The 23074-nt window shown below is 44.3% G+C and overlaps 1 protein-coding gene across 1 annotated transcript in view; it reads left to right on the top strand.

The window, feature by feature from the left end:
- Positions 1-350: 350 nt before the first annotated feature.
- The window catches only part of LOC309695223 (transcription regulator protein BACH2-like), a 75162-nt gene continuing 52438 nt past the window's right edge, over positions 351-23074 (top strand). The window contains exon 1 of the mRNA XM_082515737.1: positions 351-897. The gene's annotated coding sequence lies outside the window, so the exon portion shown is untranslated. The remainder of the gene's footprint in view (positions 898-23074) is intronic.

The following is a 23074-nucleotide window of genomic DNA, read 5'->3' as shown; positions in this document are numbered from 1 at the left end:
AACGGTGTAAAATGTAAAAAAGACAAAAATTTGCACGAGAAGGTAGCAGTATTTCTCCATCTCGTTGCTGTTGTTTTGTTGTAAAGTTTCAAGTTTTGTGTATCAAGTGAGAAACTGTGTTCACTGTTTTTCAGAAGTGTTGGTGAGCGAATGCAATGATTTCCAGAATCATGTCCTGTTGAAGGATCAGAGAGCGTAATCATTGTCCTATCAAAGTCACAGTCAAAGTCAAAAAAACTTTGTTTATTTACATTCTCTAAATCTTCATGATTTACTCACATTTTACTTAGTGTTCAAACTATTGTGGAAAGTGGATTCTAACTAGAACATTTTTTTCCATTCTTATCGACTTCTCTTTAGACCTAATGGATTTTTCCCAAAAGCTTTTTTGTTTTTTATAATTTGAATACAGTAGGTGAATGATGCATTTTAAAAATATGAATCACTGTTCAAAATTTAAATGTTATGCTATTAGCTTGGAACATTGTGATCTGCTGAAATGAACAGCAGCTTGACAGATAATTCACCTCGTGAATATGTTGGTATGATATCTTCCTGAGCCTCAAGTCCACAACACATCTGTGCTACGTCGTTTGGAGGGCGGGGCTTTGTTTTCGTAGGAGGGGAGGGGGTCTCTTGGCCGCTGTTGTGAATGGGGGGTCAGCATGACGTCAGGAAACCAATGTCAACAATGCAGCTGGAGGAGAAAAGGCGTTTCATCCTAACACACAATCACACTCACAAGAGACCCGTGTATCACTCATCGATTCACGTCCAAAGCCTGTTAAAAGCTGCGGTTCTGCCTGTCGAAGGACTGTGGACACTGCACAGCATGGATTAATTTTTGTTTCTCAGAAACTGAACGCAGACGAGCAAGAAAAACAACAACAAAAACTGGTAAGTCCTCCTCTGCTCGTTTACTACGCTTGGACAAAGCAGACAACAAGAACCTCTGTCAGCACTGGATTGGACTAATCTGCTTGGCTAGATTCCCTCGCTTGTTTGTGTTGCAGTTTCATTGCTGTTGTGTTCACTGGAGTTGCTTTGAGCACGGTTTCACTTATTCCTGAGGCGTACCCGCCTTTTATGGTTTGCTGACACGGGTCAGCAGGTATGCAGTGGACTACGCTATATGTGTGTTTGCCTTGAAAACGCGTAACCTTTGCCGCAAAATACGTCGGGACAGTACGAAGCTTAACAAATCTGTGTCTTGGGGCTGTTTTGCTAAGCTGATTAAATTCAACAAACAGTATCACGAATTTACGTTATTAAAACGACTAAATATTGTTAGTATCCAACTGAAAGAAACCTCTGTTGTACTCCGTACTGGACCACCAGCACAGTTAGTTTATGATAATCACATGCTTCTTAAAAGGAACGTTTGTACATGTCTACCGTTATTTGTTTGCTAACCACATCCCATTTTTGTAATACATTCTCTAATACTTATCTTAAGTTTAAACTGGAGGCACATGTTTTACGCGGGAGACAATTGCTTCCAGAAATGGACTCGAGCCCTGCCATTCTCGGGGAGGGAGGACAAAGGACCCAGCCTCCCTGCGCCTTATTCCCGTCTCAACTACTGAACAGCCACCTCATGAACACTATTCCACGATAAGAATAAATCGCTATGTATCTTGTTATTCCTGAGAAAGGATGTGTCAGAATTGGCTCTGCTTCTGCTTTTCAACCATCGCAATCCCTGTGCTCAAACTGTGACATAATCTCTGAGGTCTTTTTTGTTTAAATTTTGAATATCTTTATTCACTTGGCATATAAATATTTGTTACACCCAGTCATCACCAAATCCCGTTATTTCTACTCCCCAGATAATATGACTGGAGACTTAGAAGCCATTGTGAGCATGTCTTCTTGTTAACAGATTAGGTCTTTGTTATCCTTCAGCAAGTAGCCTACTACAAAGCCTCTCTTCATCTTTGTGTTAATAGAAATGCACTAACATCAGAATGTTTGACGCTCTTGTGATCTGTTTTCTCTTACAATTTCCATACTGTGGGGCAGGGGAAAGGTGACTTAAGCCAGTCTGCACATTAGCAGACTTCTTGTTGTAACTTACTGGGTTGTTCACAAAAAATAAATTAAATATACTACTACTACTACTACTACTACTACTATTAATAATAATAATGATAAAAAATGGTGGTGCAGAGGTTAGCACTGTTCAATTCAAATTTATTTATATTCACAACAGTCGCCTCAAGTCGCTTTATATTGTAAGGTAGACCCTAGAATAATGCATACAGAGAAAACCCAACAATCATATGAGAAAGCACTTTGGCGACAGTGGGAAGGAAAAACTCCCTTTTAACAGGAAGAAACCTCCAGCAGAACCAGGCTCAGGGAGGGGCGGGGCCATCTGCTGTGATTGGTGGGGATGAGAGAAGGAAGACAGGATAAAGACATGCTGTGGAAGAAAGACAGAGGTTAATAACAAGTATGATTCAGCAGAGAGGTCTGTGAACACATAGTGAGTGAGAACGGTGACTGAAGAAGAAACACCCAGTGCATCATGGGAATCCCCCAGCAGTCTAGACCTTTTGCAGCATAACTAAGGGAGGATTCAGGGTCACCTGGTCCAGCCCTAACTATATGCTTTAGCAAAAAGGAAAGTTTGAAGCCTAATCTTGAAAGTAGAGATAGTGTCTGTCTCCTGAATCCAAACTGGAAGCTGGTTCCACAGAAGAGGGGCCTGAAAACTGAAGGCTCTCCCTCCCATTCTACTTTTAAATACTCTAGGAACAACAAGTAGGCCTGCAGTGCGAGAGCGAAGTGCTCTAATAGGGTGATATGGTACTACAAGGTCATTAAGATAAGATGGGGCCTGATTATTTAAGACCTTGTATGTGAGGAGCAGGATTTTGAATTCTGGATTTAGAGAAATATGCTCTCTGTTTCTAGTCCCTGTCAGGACTCTTGCTGCAGCATTTTGGATTAACTGAAGGCTTTTCAGTGAGTTTTTAGGACATCCTTATAATAATGAATTGCAGTAATCCAGCCTGGAAGTAATAAATGCATGAACTCGTTTTTCAGCGTCACTCTGAGACAGGATATTTCTAACTTTAGAGATGTTGCACAAATGGAAGAAAGCAGTCTTACATATTTGTTTAATATGTGCGTTGAAGGACATGTCCTGGTCAAAAATGACTCCAAGGTTCCTCACAGCGTTACTGGAGGCCAAGGTAATGCCATCCAGAGTAAGAATCTGGTTAGATACAATATTTCTAAGATTTTCAGGGCCGAAAACAATAACTTCAGTTTGATCTGAATTTAGAAGCAGAAAGTTAGCGGTCATCCAGGTCTTTATGTCTTTAAGACATTCCTGCAGTCTAACTAATTGGTGTGTGTTATCTGGCTTCATGGACAGATAGAGTTGGGTGTCATCTGCATAGCAGTGTAAATGTATGCTATGTCTTCTAATGATGCTGCCTAAGGGAAGCATGTATAATGTAAACAGAATTGGTCCTAGCACTGAACCCTGTGGAACTCCATAATTAACCTCAGTGTGTGAAGAGGACTCTCCATTTACATGCACAAATTGTAGTCTATTAGATAGATATGATACAAACCACTGCAGCACAGTACCTGTAATACCTACAGCATGTTCTAATCGCTCTAATAGGATATTATGGTTGACAGTATCGAACGCTGCACTGAGGTCTAGCAGGACAAGCACAGAGATGAGTCCACTGTCAGAGGCCATAAGAAGATCATTTGTAACCTTCACTAAAGCTGTTTCTGTGCTGTGATGAGCTCTGAAACCTGACTGAAACTCTTCAATAAGCCATTCCTCTGCAGATGATCTGTTAGCTGTTTGACAACTACTCTTTCAAGAATCTTTATAATAAGAGGAAGGTTGGAGATTGGCCTATAATTAGCTATGATGGGTCTAGAGATGGCTTTTTACGTAACAGTTTAACTACTGCCAGCTTGAAGGCCTGTGGTACATAGCTGATTATTAGAGATAGGTTGATCATATTTAAGATTGAAGCATTAATTAATGGTAGGACATCTTTGAGCAGTCTTGTAGGAATGGGGCCTAAAAGACACGTTGATGGTTTGGAGAAAGTGTCAAGGTCTGCGGAGGCAGACCGTGCGGAAAGGTGTGTGGTGGACCCAGGTGCGAACACAAACGAGGATGCGGGAGTGGATTTCAACCAAAACGAGCCTTTTATTATGGCTGAAAAACTCATGGAAAAGAACAACAAAGTAACTGAGGGAAAACCTGAACATAGACTGGGAAACTATGACTCTAATGAGATTTAGACTGCAAAATACAAACTATGGCTGGGATACTATGACAAGGGGTAGGGGAGATAACACAGACGACGCGAGACAGACTGTATGAAACACAGAGACTAAATACACATGAGGGATGATCAGGGGAAGTGGCCACACATGGGAACACAGCTGACACACATGAACTTAACGACAGGACAGAAGGAGTGAAACTGAATACACTGACCGTGAATACAGACTTTCAAAGTAAAACAGGAAACATGGAGATTAGACAAGACACATGAACCGGGGAGACGTAGTACAGGGGAGATGACATAACCACACGAAGGGCAAGGGAGACTTAATACACGGGTAGTATGTACAAATGGCTGGACTGCCTTAGTGACCCTAAACAAAGAATAAACATCAAAATAGGCTAAAACACAAAACACTGGGTCGCACGACCCAGGACCATGACAATACCCCCCCTCAAGGGCTGGCTCCCGACAGCCCAAAACCGAGAAACCAAACAAAAACAGAAAAACCCCACCCAGGGCGGGAGGCGGGGGACCAGGACGGAGGGACCAGAACAGGAAACAAAACGAACAACAGAACACACAGGAGCACAAGACCAAAGTCAAAACAAAGTTCAGGGGGCCGACCCAGAGCCCACAGGCACAAGAGTACACGGGTCACATGGTCGGGGGGCCGACCAGGCGGGCGGCACAGGTGACAGAGCCGGTCCGGAGGCCGGCTGCGCAGAAGGCAGCGGCGGCGACGAAGGCGACGGAGCAGTTCAGGAGGCCGGCCGCGCGGAAGGCAGCGGCGGCTCCCAAGTGTCAGGCGTACCGGCCGAGGCTTGGAGGGCACAGGACCAGGCGACGCTGAAGCAGAGGCTGGCCCAGGCGACGCTGAAGCAGAGGCTGGACCAGGCGACGCTGAAGCAGAGGCTGGACCAGGCGTAGCAGAAGCACCGGCTGGACCAGGCGTAGCAGAAGCACCGGCTGGACCAGGCGTAGCAGAAGCACTGGCGGAGGCTGGACCAGGCGAGGACGAAGACTCGGATGAAGCTGGACCAGACGAAGCACAGGCTGAAGCAGGACCAGGCGACGACGAGGCGGCCGCAGGTGGCGGCTGGACAGGCTCCTCGGGCCCTCCAGCTGACGAGGCATGAGGCTGAACGGGCCCCTCGGACCCTCCAGCGGAGACAGGAGGCTGAACGGGCCCCTCGGACCCTCCAGCGGAGACAGGAGGCTGGATGGGCTCCTCGGGCCCTCCAGCTGACGAGGCATGAGGCTGAACGGGCCCCTCGGACCCTCCAGCGGAGACAGGAGGCTGAACGGGCCCCTCGGACCCTCCAGCGGAGACAGGAGGCTGAACGGGCCCCTCGGACCCTCCAGCGGAGACAGGAGGCTGGATGGGCTCCTCGGGCCCTCCAGCTGACGAGGCATGAGGCTGAACGGGCCCCTCGGACCCTCCAGCGGAGACAGGAGGCTGAACGGGCCCCTCGGACCCTCCAGCGGAGACAGGAGGCTGGATGGGCTCCTCGGGCCCTCCAGCTGACGAGGCATGAGGCTGAACGGGCCCCTCGGACCCTCCAGCGGAGACGGGTGGCTGAACGGGCCCCTCGGACCCTCCAGCTAACGTGACGTGAAGCGATGGTGTCGCCGCAGGGTGCCGGATAGGCACACCTGGGAGTCCAACAGCAGATGCAGGACAAACAGTTATGTAGGCCCCTGGCTGGACTAGGAGCTGAGGAAACACAGGCTGCTGAGGCACAAACCCAGAGAGAGAGAAAACAGGTAGAAAACAGTCTATAGGGCTTAACATCTTGGCATGAAAAACCGTGAAGTGAACAGTGGTAGGGACCACCAGTTCAGAGCCAGCAATCATTAGGTTCCCAGAGTCTGCATCAGTCCAAGGTGGCTCGCAGGTTACTGGCCCAGTCTCAGTAATCCTAGGAGAGGCCAACATAAGCTGGTTGGACTTAACCGATGGTAGTGTGCGGCTCAGAGGAGCTGGTTCAACCATACGGAAAACAAGAATTGCCACTCGATCCACAAAAACAAGGCTTAGATCATCAGGAGCTAACTCCTGAAAAAACAGTAAACACACAGGTATGGACCTAACCAATGTCACCGTGGTAGCATGACTGTGGTGTGTTGGATGGATGTGTTTGTTGGAACCTGCACCCGCAGTGATCTGTGGCGTCAGAGTGATGACTATATTGAGTGGAGAGACAGATACAGGCAAAACGGTACGTAAACCATTAACTGAAGCAGGTGACACTTCAGGCTGAGAGTGAGTGGTTACAACATTGTTCGAGGCTAAAATCTTATCCAGTGATGAGTTCACAGAGACAGGAGAAAACGGTGTCACATTAACCCTGATCTCAGCCTCCATCTCCTGAGTGGAGGTACTGGTGCTGGAGCAAAACAGTTCAGAATCACCCTGTGTATGACCTTCAGGAAGACAGAATTCATATTGTGACGTTACACAGTCCAGGTTACCATGATCAGCATTTATGTTTTCATCTTGACAGGTTAGAGTGAGTTCATGATCGGCGTTCACCGTTTTCAGTTCATTAAACAAAAGAGTAGCAGGGAAAACAGGATCACTAGTCATGTTACACTTTAATCCATGATTTGCCAACTCTGCAATATCCTTGCTTACTGTGGCTTCAGAGGGCCCCGGAGTTGAGAAAACACAGTTCTTGAGGTCAGGCTCAGAAACAGATAGCTCAGACTTGGATGGAACCTTAGACATGGTAAAAGACACAAAAGGAAACACCTTCACCCCACTACTCACACTATTACCCTGAGAATCAGTGGAAGTCTCTTTCAGTCTATGTGTAGATTTTCTGGTCCCTGCAGGATTGAGTGAAGCAGTCATGATCGGCTGAGAAGGACTGTCCCTAGCCTGTGGCTTGGTGAATAGCTCATTGCTAGCCATATCACCGGCTAAGTCTGTAGTTACTTCACATGCCGCCCGCTCAGAGGAAACTTGGCTTGACAGAACAGGTTCACTCACCTCCGAGCATCGGGTGATGCGGTGACGACGCGAACGCCGTTTTTTCTTGGCTGTGGGCCCCGTTAACGTGGAAAGTGGAGCCTCCTGCGGTGATGCAGAGGCTGAGGAGGCGAGTGTTGGCGGAGCGTCAGGCGGGAGCTCCTGGCAACTCCGGGGGCCCCCAAAGGCCAGGCGTGTCCCGCGGAAAATCTCACCGTAGTGAGGAGCGAGCCCTGGCTTCCCCCGTTGCTCCTCCTCCAGTTGCGCGCATGCGGCGCTCTGCCGCTCCTCGAGGTCGAAATCCATTACCTCCACAGCCTCCTCGTGTCGTTCAGTGGAGGGCGAGACATGCCGTAGCGATGAGCGACGGCGACGTGAACGCCGCTTCCGTCTTGAAGTGGACGCGGATGGAACTTGGTTTTCTGTGGTGACTGGCTCCTCGTCTTCCGACCACATCCGCACCAGAAAGGAAGCGGGAGAAGAGTAGTCCGATCGAGGCAGCGAGGACGGGCGGCCGGTCCGAGGCGGGGCGGCTGGCGGAAGCTCCTCCTCGGAGATAAGCCAGGGCTTCCAGCGTAGCTCATCCTCCCGATACGCTCGCAACACCTGCTGCCGCTCCTCCTCACCGAAGTCAACAGCCTCGGGCATCTCCGTGCAGGCAGGCGGTGGCGAAGATGCGGAAGCTGATGAAGTGTGAGCCAATGGTGTGTCCGTGGTGAGCCTCACCGTTCCGACTCTGACCGCCACTGGCTCATGAGGCGGCGGGGCAACGGCGCGATGGCACGGCTCTGGTGAAGGTGCACGCCCACCGGGCCGCTGCTGCTGCGGACGGAGTCGGAGAGCGGAGACGAGAAGGTCGCTGACGAGGGGGTGCAGCGTCTCCCATAACCAGGGGAACACAGACACGCACACCCCTACCTGGCGGGCGAACTCCTCCCGTTCCTCCTCACTGGAACAGTGCAGCCACTTGTCGCATAGCGACTCCACTGTCCGGACAATCTCCAGTCTTTGCGTCGCTGGGTCCGGCATGCTCGCGTCGTACTGTCAAGGTCTGCGGAGGCAGACCGTGCGGAAAGGTGTGTGGTGGACCCAGGTGCGAACACAAACGAGGATGCGGGAGTGGATTTCAACCAAAACGAGCCTTTTATTATGGCTGAAAAACTCATGGAAAAGAACAACAAAGTAACTGAGGGAAAACCTGAACATAGACTGGGAAACTATGACTCTAATGAGATTTAGACTGCAAAATACAAACTATGGCTGGGATACTATGACAAGGGGTAGGGGAGATAACACAGACGACGCGAGACAGACTGTATGAAACACAGAGACTAAATACACATGAGGGATGATCAGGGGAAGTGGCCACACATGGGAACACAGCTGACACACATGAACTTAACGACAGGACAGAAGGAGTGAAACTGAATACACTGACCGTGAATACAGACTTTCAAAGTAAAACAGGAAACATGGAGATTAGACAAGACACATGAACCGGGGAGACGTAGTACAGGGGAGATGACATAACCACACGAAGGGCAAGGGAGACTTAATACACGGGTAGTATGTACAAATGGCTGGACTGCCTTAGTGACCCTAAACAAAGAATAAACATCAAAATAGGCTAAAACACAAAACACTGGGTCGCACGACCCAGGACCATGACAGAAAGTAAGTAAATGGTAAATGGCCTGTATTTGTATAGCGCTTTACTAGTCCCTAAGGACCCCAAAGGGCTTTACACATCCAGTCATCCACACATTCACACACTTGTGAATTACTGAAATTAACTAATGGGAGAAAAAGACTCTAAATGAATATCAGTGGTATCATATCATATCAAATTTATTTGATTATATCAAATTTATTGTACACCAAAAAGTGCTTTCCAGTAATATCATGATACAGATAAAATCACAATATATATATATATATATATATATATATATATATATATATATATATTACAGATATAAAATAATTACATCATGTAAATGCAGAGCCAGATGAAAATCACCCTAATTAGCCTCGCTAGGTTAAACAAGTAATTTTTTTAGACGTGATTTAAAGATTTAATAGAATCAGATGCGCGAATGTCAAGAGGATCATTATTCTATAATTTGGGTGTGGCAACGGCGAAGGCACAATCTCCTCTAGTAGGTACTGAAAGTAGCTGTAGATAATGTTACGTCTGTGACATTATCTGCTGTGTAATCAATTATTGTAAATGTAAATGTTATCAGGAAATGATCAGACAGGAGAGGGTTTTCAGGAAACACTGTTAAATGTTCAGTTTCTATGCCATGTGTTAAAACAAGATCTAGAGTGTGATTAAAGTGGTGGGTGGGTTCTTTTACATTTTGAGAGAAGCCAATTGAGTCTAATAACAAATTAAATGCCATGTTGAGGCTGTCATTTTTAGCATCTACATGGATGTTAAAATCACCCACAATAATTATTTTATCTGAGCTCAGAACTAAATTAGATATAAAGTCTGAGAAATCAGAGAGAAACTCTGTGTAAGGCCCAGGTGGACGATAGATGATAACAAGTAAGACTGGTTTCTGAGTTTCACAGCTGGGGTGGACGAGGCTAAGCATCAGGCTTTCAAATGAATTAAAAGTCTGTCTGGGTCTTTGGTTGATTAATAGGCTGGTGTGAAAAATTTCTGCCACACCGCCCCCTCGGCCTGTGCTTCGAGGTTTCTGGTAGTTAGAATGACTCGGGGGTGTTGATTCATTTAAACTAACATAATCATCCTGCTGATCCTTTGGTGATCAATTATTAAGTCATGCACTAACAGAGGCTTGGAAGAGAGAGACCTAATGTTTAATAATCCACATTTCACTCTTTTACTCTTTGGTTCAGATGTGGATACTGTATTGTTCTTTCTTTGCGATTTTTTTTTTTTTTTTTTTTTTTTTTTATGTTTAAGACATTTTTTGCTGGATTTTAGTTTGCTTATTTTTTTTGTCTGTTTGGGAGCTGAAACACTCTTTATGGGGATGGGGTTTTGGGGAGATAATAGGAGGAGAGAAGCAGCAGAGAGGCATGTAAGACTGCAACTCTCCTTCCTGGTCCCAACTCTGGATAGAGATATTTTTGGTGTTTAATAAATTTGTCCATCCATCCATCCATCCATCCATCCATCCATCTTCATCCGCTTTGTCCGGGGCCGGGTTGCGGGGGCAGCAGCCTAAGCAAAGAGGCCCAGACCTCCCTCTCCCCAGCCACCTCCTCCAGCTTATCCGGGGGAATACCAAGGCGTTCCCAGGCCAGCCGAGAGATATAATCTCTCCAGCGTGTCCTGGGTCTGCCCCGGGGCCTCCTCCCGGTGGGACATGCCTGGAACACCTCACCCAGGAGGCGCCCAGGGGGCATCCTTGTCAGATGCCCGAACCACCTCAGCTGGCTCCTTTCGATGTGGAGCAGCAGCTGCTCTACTCTGAGCCCCTCCCGGATGGCCGAACTTCTCACCCTATCTCTAAGGGAGAGGCCAGCCACCCTTCGGTGGGAGACCCTACCAGGGGGCAAAAGTCCCCAGACAACATAGCCCCTGGGATCCCTGGGACACACAAACCCCTCCACCACGATAAGGTAGCGATTCAAGGATAAATTTGTCCATATTTCTAGAAATGAGAGCTGCTCCATCCAAAGTGGGATGGATGCTGTCTCTCCTAACAAGACCAGGTTTCGGGAGAAAAAAATGGAACACAGTCTTCGGTATCCAGCTAAACTTCATGTGAAATATAATGGACACCTGAAGGTCTTTTCTACTCCGGGTGAGGTGTCCGTGTTTATAAACTCTGAGCTGAATAGTTTGTAATAGAGCTGTATGATTTAAGCTTCTTCTGTAAAATATTCTTTAATGTTCTGAGAGACCGGTATATTGATTTTTCTTCTATTTAACAGTTTGTTTGAGCACGGAGTTAAGCGTAGTGGGTTTTTTTCCTGATTGGACACTCTGTGGAGGAATGTGTTGAAGGCCGTGTGCCCAGTGGCCTTGGGCCGAGAGGGACGCCAGTACTTTCTTCCAGAAGTGCTTTATGCGGGGGTGGGGGGTGGATGGGGAGTGCCTATGGTTTTTTTTTTGTTTGTTTTTTTTAGGCTGTTTAAGTGCAGTGTTTTTTTTTGGTTTTGTTTTTTATGTGTGTGTGTGTGTATATGTACGCACATGGCGATGGAAGTCGATATCTGATCGAGTTGATACATGATGTTTTGGTTAAACAATGAGGTGTGCTTTGAGGGAAACGATGTAAAAATAGTTCTCGGACATATAATTAAAAGACGTAAAGTTCTCTCACACCTTAAATCACTCAAAGCAGATATAATATTCATTTAGGAAACTCATATAAATATTAACAACCAACGAAGATTAAGAGCAAATTGGATATCTCAAGTGTATCAAGCTCCTTTTACCAGTAAGGCCAGAGGTGTTGCGATTCTCCTTAAAAAGAATGTTTCATTCTGTCCAGACTTTGTGATCGCTGACCCATATGGCAGATACCTTATAGTCACTGGTCAAATTAATTTACTACCGATAACGTTGCTTAACATCTATGAGCCAAATGTGGATAATCCTGATTTTTTTAAAAGAATGTTTTCAACTTAATACCTACAGTAACCGCCAACATTATTATTGGTGGTGACTGTAACTGCTTCCTCAACACTTTTTTGGATAGACTATCTATAAAAGCCCCCTCTAATATTAGGTCCGTACAAACTCTGAATGATTTAATTAAAACTAGAAATTTAATTGATATCTGGCGCTTACAACATCCTACTGAGAGGGCCTATTCATTTTTCTCTCATGTCCATAAAACCTATACTAAAATGGTAAATGGCCTGTATTTATATAGCGCCTTACTAGTCCCTAAGGACCCCAAAGCGCTTTACATATCCAGTCATCCACCCATTCACACACACATTCACACACTGGTGATGGCAAGCTACATTGTAACCACAGCCACCCTGGGGCGCACTGACAGAGGCGAGAATTGACTATTTTCTGATATCCTGCCCATAGTTGTTGATTCAAATTACCATAATATTGTAATATCTGACCACAGCCTGGTTTCAATGGTCTTTAAAAACAATTTGACCAAAAATTATAATTGGCGTTTTAACCCTTCCCTTCTGAATGATCAAGAATTTATTAAATATCTCAATGCGAATATGGATATGTTTCTTGCTACTAATGATAACGGAGAAGTTTCGGATTCTACTTTATGGGAGACCTTTAAAGTCGTGATGAGAGGTCATATTATTTCCTTTGAATCTTCCAAGAAAAAAATATTGGGAAAAAGGCAAATAAAGAAATAGAAAATAAGCTTCCTGAACTGGAAGAAGTATATAGATCATCTTTGTTGCAAACTGATTTAAATGAAAATTTGAAATTAAGGTATGAATATAACACAATTTTAAATAAACGCATTAGCAATCTTCTCTTGAAGCTCAAACAGAGACATTTTGAATTTGGAGATAAACCAGAGAAACTGCTGGCAAATAAACTTAGAGGGGAACAAGCAAAACGAGCAATTCAAAAAGTGATAATGAAATCCGGTAAAGTAAGTACTAATCCAAAGGAAATTAATACTTGTTTTACCAAATTCTATAAAGATCTGTATTCTAGTAAAATTAAACCCTCTCAAAGCGATTTTAGCAACTCTGAATGAATTATCTATTCCCCAATTAGATGAAGCCCTGAGAGATGAAATTGATTCCCCTGTCTCCGAAAACATCTTTTAAGAACAATCCAAGCCTTACCACTTGGAAAGACAGCTGGCCCAGATGGATTCGGTAATGAATTCTTTAAAGCCTTCCAAAATAAAATTACTCCTCTCATGCTTAGGATGATAAATGACCCCGTTAAAAATAAAAGGTTACCAACTTCACTTTACGATGCAAATATTTGTTTGCTTCACAAAACTGGAAAGGAGGAAGGTGACCCAGCAAATTATAGACCCATTGCTCTTTTAAATTGTGATCATAAAATCATAACCAAAGTCTTAGCTACAAGATTGAGCAAACATATTTCAACAATTATACATCCTAATCAAACAGGATTTATTCCTGGTAGATGGTCATTTAATAATGTCCGTTTATTATTAAATACAATTTACTCAGGTTATGGAAAAGAGGCTAAAACAGCAGTATTTTCTCTGGATGCCCAAAAAGCGTTTGATCAGATTGAATGGCCTTATATATTTGAGACTCTAAAACAATTTGGTTTTGGGGAGTACTTTAGGGATTGATTAAAATGATTTATCTGTGTCCGGTGTCCTGCATTCTCACTAACGCAGATAAATCCTCCCCCTTTCAATTACAGGGGATCCCCTCTCACCGCTTCTTTTTGATATAGCTCTGGAGCCCCTTTCCATTAACATAAGAAACCACCCTGGTATACAGGGAGTTAAATTTGGGAATGTTGAAAGTCTTGTTAATATGTATGCAGATGATTTACTGATCTGCCTTCCTGAACCAGAAATTTAATTCCCTAATCTTTTAAATTGCATTAAACACTTTGGGAAATTATCAGGATATATGATCAATTGGGACAAATCTGAATTTATGCCAATAACAGATAATCTATGCCCAAAGTTCCTCAGTCCACTCCCATTCAAATTAGTGACTACATCTTTTACCTACCTTGGCCTTAAGATCTCTAAAAATCCCAAACTCCTCTATAAATTGAATTTCTTGGAAATGCTGGACAAGCTCAAAGACGATATTAGAAAATGGAAACTGCTTCCACTGTCTCTGATTGGTCGAATAAATGCAGTTAGAATGGTGTCTTTGCCACGTTTTTTATATCTTTTTCAAAACCTTCCTATTTATTTGCCACTTAAATTTTTTAAGCAGCTTGATTCATTGATTCTTTCATTCATTTGGGCATGAAAACCCCCTCAGATATCCAAGGCTCATCTTCAAAAAAATACTTCCAGTGGGGGGTTAGGTCTCCCTGTGTTTAGACATTATTACTGGGCAGCAAATTTAAGAGCTCTATTGCACTGGCAGTGGGTTTCGCCTACTGATTATTGTTATGCTAAGCTTCCGATCTGGCTTCAGGTAGAGGCAGCAACCGTATCTGGTTCTTCTAATAATGAACTGGTAATGAACTAATCATTTGATTCAGGTGTGTTGACCCATGGTGAGACCTAAAACCTGCAGGACACTGGCCCTTGAGGCCTGCAGTTCCCCACCCCTGGTATACTGTCTAGTATAAAGGCAGAATCGCCAATTACCAGAGTTTGATCCCCAGCAGGTGCTACTAGGAGGATGAGGAGTACCACTAGCAATATTTTTAAAATCAGTTATTGGCTCTGTATATGATGTGAAGTTATGATTTTTAACATTCCAAAACATCCTGCAAAACAAACTAAGGTGTACTAACTTTGTATAAAAGACTGTATAAAAGTACTCTACAGTTTAGTGCAGAATGAACAGGTTAGTTTGCCGTATTTAAAGTAAAGAACAGCGTATTGCACTGGTGTCATAGATGTGGTGTTCATGGTTTATGTTAGGTTACATTATTCATTCAGTGAGTTCCATCTTTATACTAACTGTATACTGCAGGGGTGGGGGAACTCCCGGTGTCCTGCGGGTTTTACATGTGTCCTTGATCCAACACAGCTGATTTAAATGGCTAAATTACCCCCTCAACATGTCTTGGAGTTCCACAGAGGCCTGGTAATGAACTAATCATTTGATTCAGGTGTGTTGACCCATGGTGAGACCCAAAACCTGCAGGACACTGGCCCTTGAGGCCTGCAGTTCCCCACCCCTGGTATACTGTCTTGTAACCCAACCAGTGCAGGGGCCTCCCTACAACCCAGACTCTGCGTTGTGTAATTTTGTGTTGGATTAGGGTGTACAGTAGAGAGACCAGTATGACACAGGCGTTCAATTTGTGGCTCGGACCGCGCCGTTTATTTAGATGCTGGGGCATAAACAACTCCAACTCTGCTGCTGGCCCTTGCAAATCACAGTAAACACTGAGTGAATATTAAAACATACTGAAGGGCAACAACAAAAAACACATTACACAAAAATAATCATGTAGTTAAGGCACCTTTACAACATTCCGTGGTTTCAGGTATGTGCATGACGCAAAATTAACATAGCAGGACTACTAGCGAACTGCAGCTAAAAAGCTAGTGATTCGTCTTGCATCACTTTGCATGAAGAATTGCGCTGCTAGCAAGCAGAGATGTAGCCCAAAATCGCAGCAGACATTTCCAAATCTCAATAAACGCAAGATATGCAGAGTGTGACTGGACATACTCCATGTGAGTGAAGTTGGCCCCCCACCTTCTTCAATTCCAACAAAAGTGGTATCAAACGTTTGTGCTACGTTTGTGCTGGTTTGTGCTGCAAAAATTTTCGTTTGTGCTGCTATCATTTTAAAGATATTAATAGAAATTTCTAGAGGTCATCAAAGGTCAACCAGCCCCCCCACATTAATGGAATCAAACAAAATTGGTGTCAAACAACTGTTTGTGCTGGTTTGTGCTGCTAAAATTGTCGTTTGTGCTGCTTCTGTTTTAAAGATATTAATGAAAAGGTAAAGGTCAAAAGGTCAACCAGCCCCCCCACATTACCCAAATCAAAGAAAATTTATGTTAAACGTTTGTGCTACGTTTGTGCTGGTTTGTGCTGCAAACATTTTCGTTTGTGCTGCTAACATTTTAAACATTTTAATAAAATAACGTCTTGATGCGTACTTAATCATCCAGGTAAGTAAATCCCAAAAGGTTGATTCTGTCCATCTGGACATTTTCAGCTGGAGAAACGTTTCGTCATCATCCAAGTGACTTCTTCGGTCTCAGCTGACTGCAGGTTTTCCCAACCTTATAAACAGTACATTTGCATAGTGAAGGAAACTAGCACCTCTGAATGAACAAAGTGCTGGGGGGTTAGTTCCATGATTGTTAGTATGCAAATTCTTATGACCATTGATCAATGACAACTAATCAAAGCCTACTGATTAATGGCCCTGAGTACCATTCACAGAAAGTGGGGAATGGCTACAATCACAGCATTGTAGGATGGCGAAAGATGTACCCTTGGGCCCCCCTTCTCGATTCAGAGATGGTCAGCATCCTGACAGCCCGATGGACAAAGCTGTCTCTCAGTCTGTGTGTTCTGGCCCAGAGGCTCTTCAGTATCCTTCCTGATGGCAGCAAACTGAAGACGCTGCTGAAGGGATGAGTGTAGTCACCTGTAATGGAGAGGACCTTCCAAATGAGGCAGGTGCATTGTCATTTTTTCCTGCAGAACCCAGTGCAGGAGTCATACTTGTGCTTCTCAGTTTGCAGAGGAAGTAGAGTCGCTGTTGGTCTTCTCCACATTCAGGGACAGGTTGTTGTTGCTGTACCACTCTGCCAGATGGTTAACTTCACCCCTGTAGTAGATCTCATCGTGGGTCAGCAGAGTGAAGAGAAGTGGGCTCAACACACATCCTTGGGGAGCCCCCATATTCAGTGTTCTTGGGCTGGAGGTGTTGCTGTCGACCCGTACTGTCTGCTGTCTTCCTGTCAAGAAATCTAGCAGCCAGTTATACAGCAAGGTGCTGATCCCCAGCAGATCCAGTTTGTGAATGAGAGGGAATGATGATGCTGAAAGCTGAACTGAAGTCTATGAACAGCACTCTGACATATGAGTCTCTAGTGTTGAGATGTGTGAGGGCTGAGTAAGGGGCAGCTGAAATTCCATCATCACTTGAGCGTTTTGACGAAAGCAATAATTTGATTTGATGCATGACGTTCAAAGCACTTCATAATGATGGAGGTGAGTTTGACGGGACGGTAGTCCTTAAAGCAGGAGGTAGATGACTTCTTGGGTACAGTAATGATGTTGGAGGCTTTGAGGCATGTGGGAACGGCGGTACTGATTTTGGCAAGGGATCTCCACACACTGTCTGGGGATTGTGTCACCACGGTCTGCAGAGTGGGCTTGTACTCTGTGATGGTTTGTATTCCTTGCCACTGCCTCCAAGTATCTCTGCTGTCGCTGAAGCTTTGCTGTAGCTGATGCCACGTGACAGGTTTGCCCTTGCTGTTCTTTGGCTCACCTAATTCCCGGCTCTGAAGGCTGCATTTTTCAACCTTAGGAGCATTTAAACCTGACCTGTGAGCCATGGTTTCTGATTGGCCCGGACAGTGATAGTCCTGGTGTCACAACCTGCAGGATCGGCAAGGTGCTGATCAGAATCTCTCCACTCCTAGCCCTCCTTCTCTTCTCTTTTCCCTCTCTCTCCCCCTCTCTTCTTCTCTGCCCTGTTTTGCAGGGGCGGAACTCATGGCGGCTTCACGCCCTCGGTCCACGCCTTCCTGGATTGGGAACACCTGGGCCTCATCAGACCAGCTGGTATATTAGAAGGAGGAGATCAGCTGTTCAACGCTGGATTGTTGTGAAGGCTCTAGTCAGTACACGTCTAGCTTAAGTTTCCTGTGCCTCCGTCTCAGAGACTTAACGAGTGTTTCTTTGTTCCTAGATTCCCCGTGGTTCCCCGTGTGGAGTGTGGAAGGAGCGACTGGTCGCTAGCGGAGAAGAGAGAGGTTGAACTGAGCGCGTGTGTGATTTCCCCGTTTTCCCTGGAGCCCTGCCCCTCACGTCTTGTATATAGCACTAACCCCACACTGTCTGTACATACACTTGGTGAAGATCTGTAAATAAACCGTCTCTGTTTAAACGCTACTCATGAGTCCTGCGAGTGGATCCTCTAAGCAACCCGTGACACCTGGTCTCTGTGACATTATCGATGCATTTTGGGATGTAGGCAGTAACAGTTTCTGTATATTCCTGAAAGTCTGTGGTGTTGTCGTGTGTGGCAGCCTGTGGTGGAAAAGCAGTCTTGCAGTGCCTCTGAGGACCCTTCTGGCCACACCTGTACCTGCTTACGAACTGGTTTGGTGACTTTGACCAGGGGCCTGGGGGAACCCATGGCACACCTAGGTTTCTGCCTGTACTGACCCTTATGCAAAATAGGTGGAATTAAGACACAGTTCCAAAAGCAAACACAACTGATCAGTGCTGAGAGTGGTCCTGTTGCTGAGGTTGGGATGATCCTGTAATCTCTTATGAACGACCTCCAACGCTTCTATGACTGGGATGCAAGTGAAGACAGATGTAACATCTCTCTCTCACTGTACATGTACTGTTTATAAAATTAGGGAAACATAACCTGCACAAACAAAATAATTTGCAGGACAAATGTTTGACATCAATTTTGTTCGATTTGAAGAAGGTGGGGGGGCCAATTTCACTCACATGTGTTTATAAGGTTGGGGAAACCTGCAGTCAGCTGAGACCGAAGAAGTCACTTGGATGAGTGACGAAACGTTTCTCCAGCTGAAAATGTCCAGATGGACAGAATCAACCTTTTGGGATTTACTTACCTGGATGATTAAGTACGCATCAAGACGTTATTTTATTAAAATGTTTAAAATGTTAGCAGCACAAACGAAAATGTTTGCAGCACAAACCAGCACAAACGTAGCACAAACGTTTAACATAAATTTTCTTTGATTTGGGTAATGTGGGGGGGCTGGTTGACCTTTTGACCTTTACATTTTCATTAATATCTTTAAAACAGAAGCAGCACAAACAACAATTTTACCAGCACAAACCAGCACAAACGTAGCACAGTTGATTGACACCCATTTTGTTTGATTTAATTAATGTGGGGGGGCTGGTTGACCTCTGATGACCTCAAGAAATTTTTATTAATATCTTTAAAATGATAGCAGCACAAACGAAAATTTTTGCAGCACAAACCAGCACAAACGTAGCACAAACGTTTGATACCACTTTTGTTGGATTTGAAGAAGGTGGGGGGGGGCCAACTTCACTCACATACAAACTCCTCATAAAAGTCTGTGGGGAAATTCCCACGGGACTTCTAAGAACTCAGTCTCTGTATAGCTTGCTCTTGTTGAAGGGGTCCGATATTGCGCCCAGGCTGTCTTTGTTTTCCCTTGAACACGGCTGGTGTATCTGAGACAGAAAATTATCCATATCTACCTGATCTATGGTACATTCTAATGTATACAACTTTTCCTAAAATGTCCTAACAGCTCTTTAGCTGCTCCTTAGCGTCATCGAAAAGTTAATTTTTAAGCATAATCTTAACAGTAGAGCGGGTGTCCTTGACCCAAATTGAGACTGGGAGTTCGTATAGCACTGTTACCTCACAGCAACAAGGTCCTGACTTTGACTCCACCATCCGGCCAGGGCCTTTCTGTGTGGAGTTTGCATGCTTTCCCCATGTTTACATGGGTTTTCTCTGGATACTCCGCCAGAATGTGTATACAGGTCTTTAGTTTAAATTGATGGAAAAAATGGAAAAAGGCAAATTGACAAAAATCTTTTAGCATGCGGTTCACTTGCTGGAGCTTCTTTACTGACTGATCCATTGATAAAAGCCACAAGATGTGTCTTAAACTATAAAAATAATATCTGTATTTCCAAAGTCTGTATGACAGCAAATAGCAATCTTGAGGATTGCTGTTTATTTTTATTTTGTTTTCAATCTTGCAGAATGCCGAAATATACTTAATGAAAAAAGGAGTCCAGTGGGTAAATAGTGGCAGCGGACAGTATTCAGGCAACAAAAAAAACAGTGCTGAATGGGATAAGCCTGAAGTGTTGGTAAGGTAATGCAGGAGATGATCTGCAGTGCTGAGATGAGCAGGGAGAAAAAACAGAACGTTAGTACTATTTCGGCAAACCCCCAGTGCTAGGATGTGCCTGTTTAAAAACCATGAGTCAGCAGACACACATATAGAGCCTAATGTTGATGAGAAATACAGACTGCATGCTCAGCTGTCTGTGTCAGATTTATTGTACTACAGCATGAAAATGAAACGCAATGAAAAGCTTCTGGACAGAGCTGCCCACAATCTGTGTGGAATTCTGTCAAATACATAAAGTGTGTGTGTGTGTGTGTGTGTGTGTGTGTGTGTGTGTGTGTGTGTGTGTGTGTGTGTGTGTGTGTGTGTGTGTAAAATGACAAGTTTAAACAGTATCCTGTCCATTGTGTCTGTATTTATTTTTTCCGTACGCTGTATCTGTTTTTACAGCATCATTTGAAGAGACATTATTAGAAACTGAATCATAGCTTCTTTTCTTTTTTTTTTTTTTTTTTTTTTTTGCTTGTCCCGTTTGGCTCTTTTGCCATCAGAATTATTGTCTAAAGGCAAAGAAAGATGCCCAACGGATTTACTTTACCAAATGGACCATCCCAGCCTTGCCGTAATGGTCTATTTGATTCACCTTTTATTGTTTATTTGTTAAATACGGGACAGATTTTTTACTGGGGAAAAGAAAGGGAAAGAAAAACAGCGGGGAAGAGGGACGGAGATAAAGGACAAAAAACAACAAAATAAGCAGACAAAAAATACATATATCAATCACCTGGATCACCTGTTGAGAAAGAAAAAAGAGAGAACAAGCAGAAGAAAAAGAGCAACATAATAAACAACATCACGATGATCTATGGGAATGTAACAGTAAATACTAAATATTAAATATAGGCCCCTCCGGACCGGGGCCTAGTTCAGCAGCCCCGCCTGGCCCCACAGAGCCCAGGACAGCCCACCCGACCCCACCACAAGGAAAACTGCAACCACCCCATCATCGACTCATCTTCCATACTACACAAGACAATAGACGCCCAGGCTGAGATCTTCCTCCACCTCTCCTATATCTCCTCCTCCTGCAGAGTGAGTTCCTGAAGAGAGGAGACCTCCTGCAAGATGTAACAGCCTCCCCCACCAGTTGAAGAGCCCCCCAGGTGGCTCGATGAGCCGGCGGAACCCTGCGCCAGGGCTGGGCCCCCATACACCCACCCACCCACAACCCCAGCAACATACCAACCAGGACCCAAGCCCCCGAGGCCCGGCCAGGGCCCCAGCCCAGAGTCGGAGCACCCCCAGAACCTCACGCCCGTCCCGGACCCACCCAGGGCCAGCCAGGCTACCAGGTAAGTAACCCACGTCCGTCAGCACAGACCCTCCCCTAGCCCCGCTGCACGCAGCCACGAGGAAACCGTCACCTAAGAGCCAACAGAGCCCTTAATAGGCCATGACCGCAACCCCGGGTTGAACCCTCCAAGGATGATGCTCCTGGGGAATCCCCCAACGCCCCAAGCCTGTCCCTACCCCCACACCAATCACAACAGCAAAGGTGGGACCAAACTATGACCCCCCACCCCCACTAGGTGATGGAGCTGATCAAAGGAGCCCAGAGCAATTGATCTGATGTGGTGGCAGAGGCTGTATCAAGACTAATGTAATCTAATAGATAATTTCTATATTGGTTAGAATTAAGATTGTTTTTATTTTTCCAGTTCATGAGGACAGTTTTCTTGGCTATGCATAGGGCAGTGAAAACCATATGGGCTATATGTGAAGTGACATCTTCACATATCTCGCGCCAAAACGTCTGAACTGGTGGACAGAACCAAAGAGCATGGATATAATTGTCCGGTGAATTGGTTTGGCAGTGTGAGCAGTTGTTGGTAGACGTAAAACCCATCTTGAATATCCGATGACCTGTATAGTGCACTCTATGTAGTATTTTGTATTGAATTAATTGAAGACTGGGATTTCTAATTAAATGAAAGGTTTTTAAACATATCTGAGACCAGAAGTTTAGGTCTAAGTTAACTGATAAATCCGCTTCCCATTTTGCAATAGGAAGTGATATTGATTCATCCGTTTTAGAAAGCATTCTGTATATTTTGGATAGTAATTTGGGGGGTTTAAGAGTAAGAAATTGAACCACACTTGGTGGTGTTTGTAGTTCAACTTGACCCGGTTTAAATTTCTTTTTTACTATGGATTTAATTTGTTGATATTCTAAAAATCTTTTCTTGTTGATCCCATATTGTGTAACTAGTCTGTCAAATGGAATAAAGTCTGTTCCTTCTAATATAGGAATCAAATACTTATATATAAGTATTTTGATTCCTTTACCACTCCAATCTGGAAAGTTTATCATATTATTGTTTTGTAATATGTCAGGGTTATTCCAGATAGGTGTACGTTTGCATGGGATTAATGAAAACGCCGTCAATTTTAGAAACTCCCACCATGCTGTCAGAGAAGAGCTGATGCTGATGCTTTTGAAGCATTCATGTCGTTGGATGTTTGAGCTGATAAATGGTAGATCTGAAATCTCTAGATTATTGCAAAGTGCTTGTTCTACATCTAGCCAAGGTTCATCTAAGAGGGTATGTTTTAGCCATCCTGAGATAAACTGAAGCCTATTGGCTAAGAAGTAGTGCTGAAAGTTAGGTAGTTCTAGTCCTCCTTTATCCTTGGTCTTTTGTAGTGTTTTTAAGCTTATATGTGGGGGTTTATTTTTCCAAAGGAATTTGTTCATGTATGAATCTAGAGATCTGAACCAATCTTGTGGCGGTTTAGTTGGGATCATTGAGAATAAATAATTTCTTTTTGGCAAGATCATCATTTTTATAGCGGCAACCCTTCCCATGAGTGATATGGGTAAACATTTCCATCTAGCCAGATCATCTTCTACCTTCTTTAAAAGTGGGATATGGTTTAATTTAGTTAGATCTGCAAGCTTGGGAGAAACATTAATACCTAAATATTTTATATTTCCCGATTGCAGTGGTGTAGAAGAGGAATTATGGAGGGAGCAATTAATCGGTAGAACTGTAGATTTTGACCAGTTAATTGAGTAATCTGATATTCTTGCAAAAGAGTTTATCAATTCAATCACCCCAGAGATATTGGTTTGTGAATTTTGGAGAAAGAGTAACACATCATCCGCATAAAGGCTGATTTTATGTTCCACGTTC

Source organism: Aulonocara stuartgranti, assembly GCF_965226115.1.
Source record: "Aulonocara stuartgranti genome assembly, chromosome: 19".
Taxonomy (NCBI): Eukaryota; Metazoa; Chordata; class Actinopteri; order Cichliformes; family Cichlidae; genus Aulonocara; species Aulonocara stuartgranti.
The sequence above is the reverse complement of the archived record's forward strand: the minus strand, read 5'-3'. Positions and strand labels throughout refer to the sequence as shown.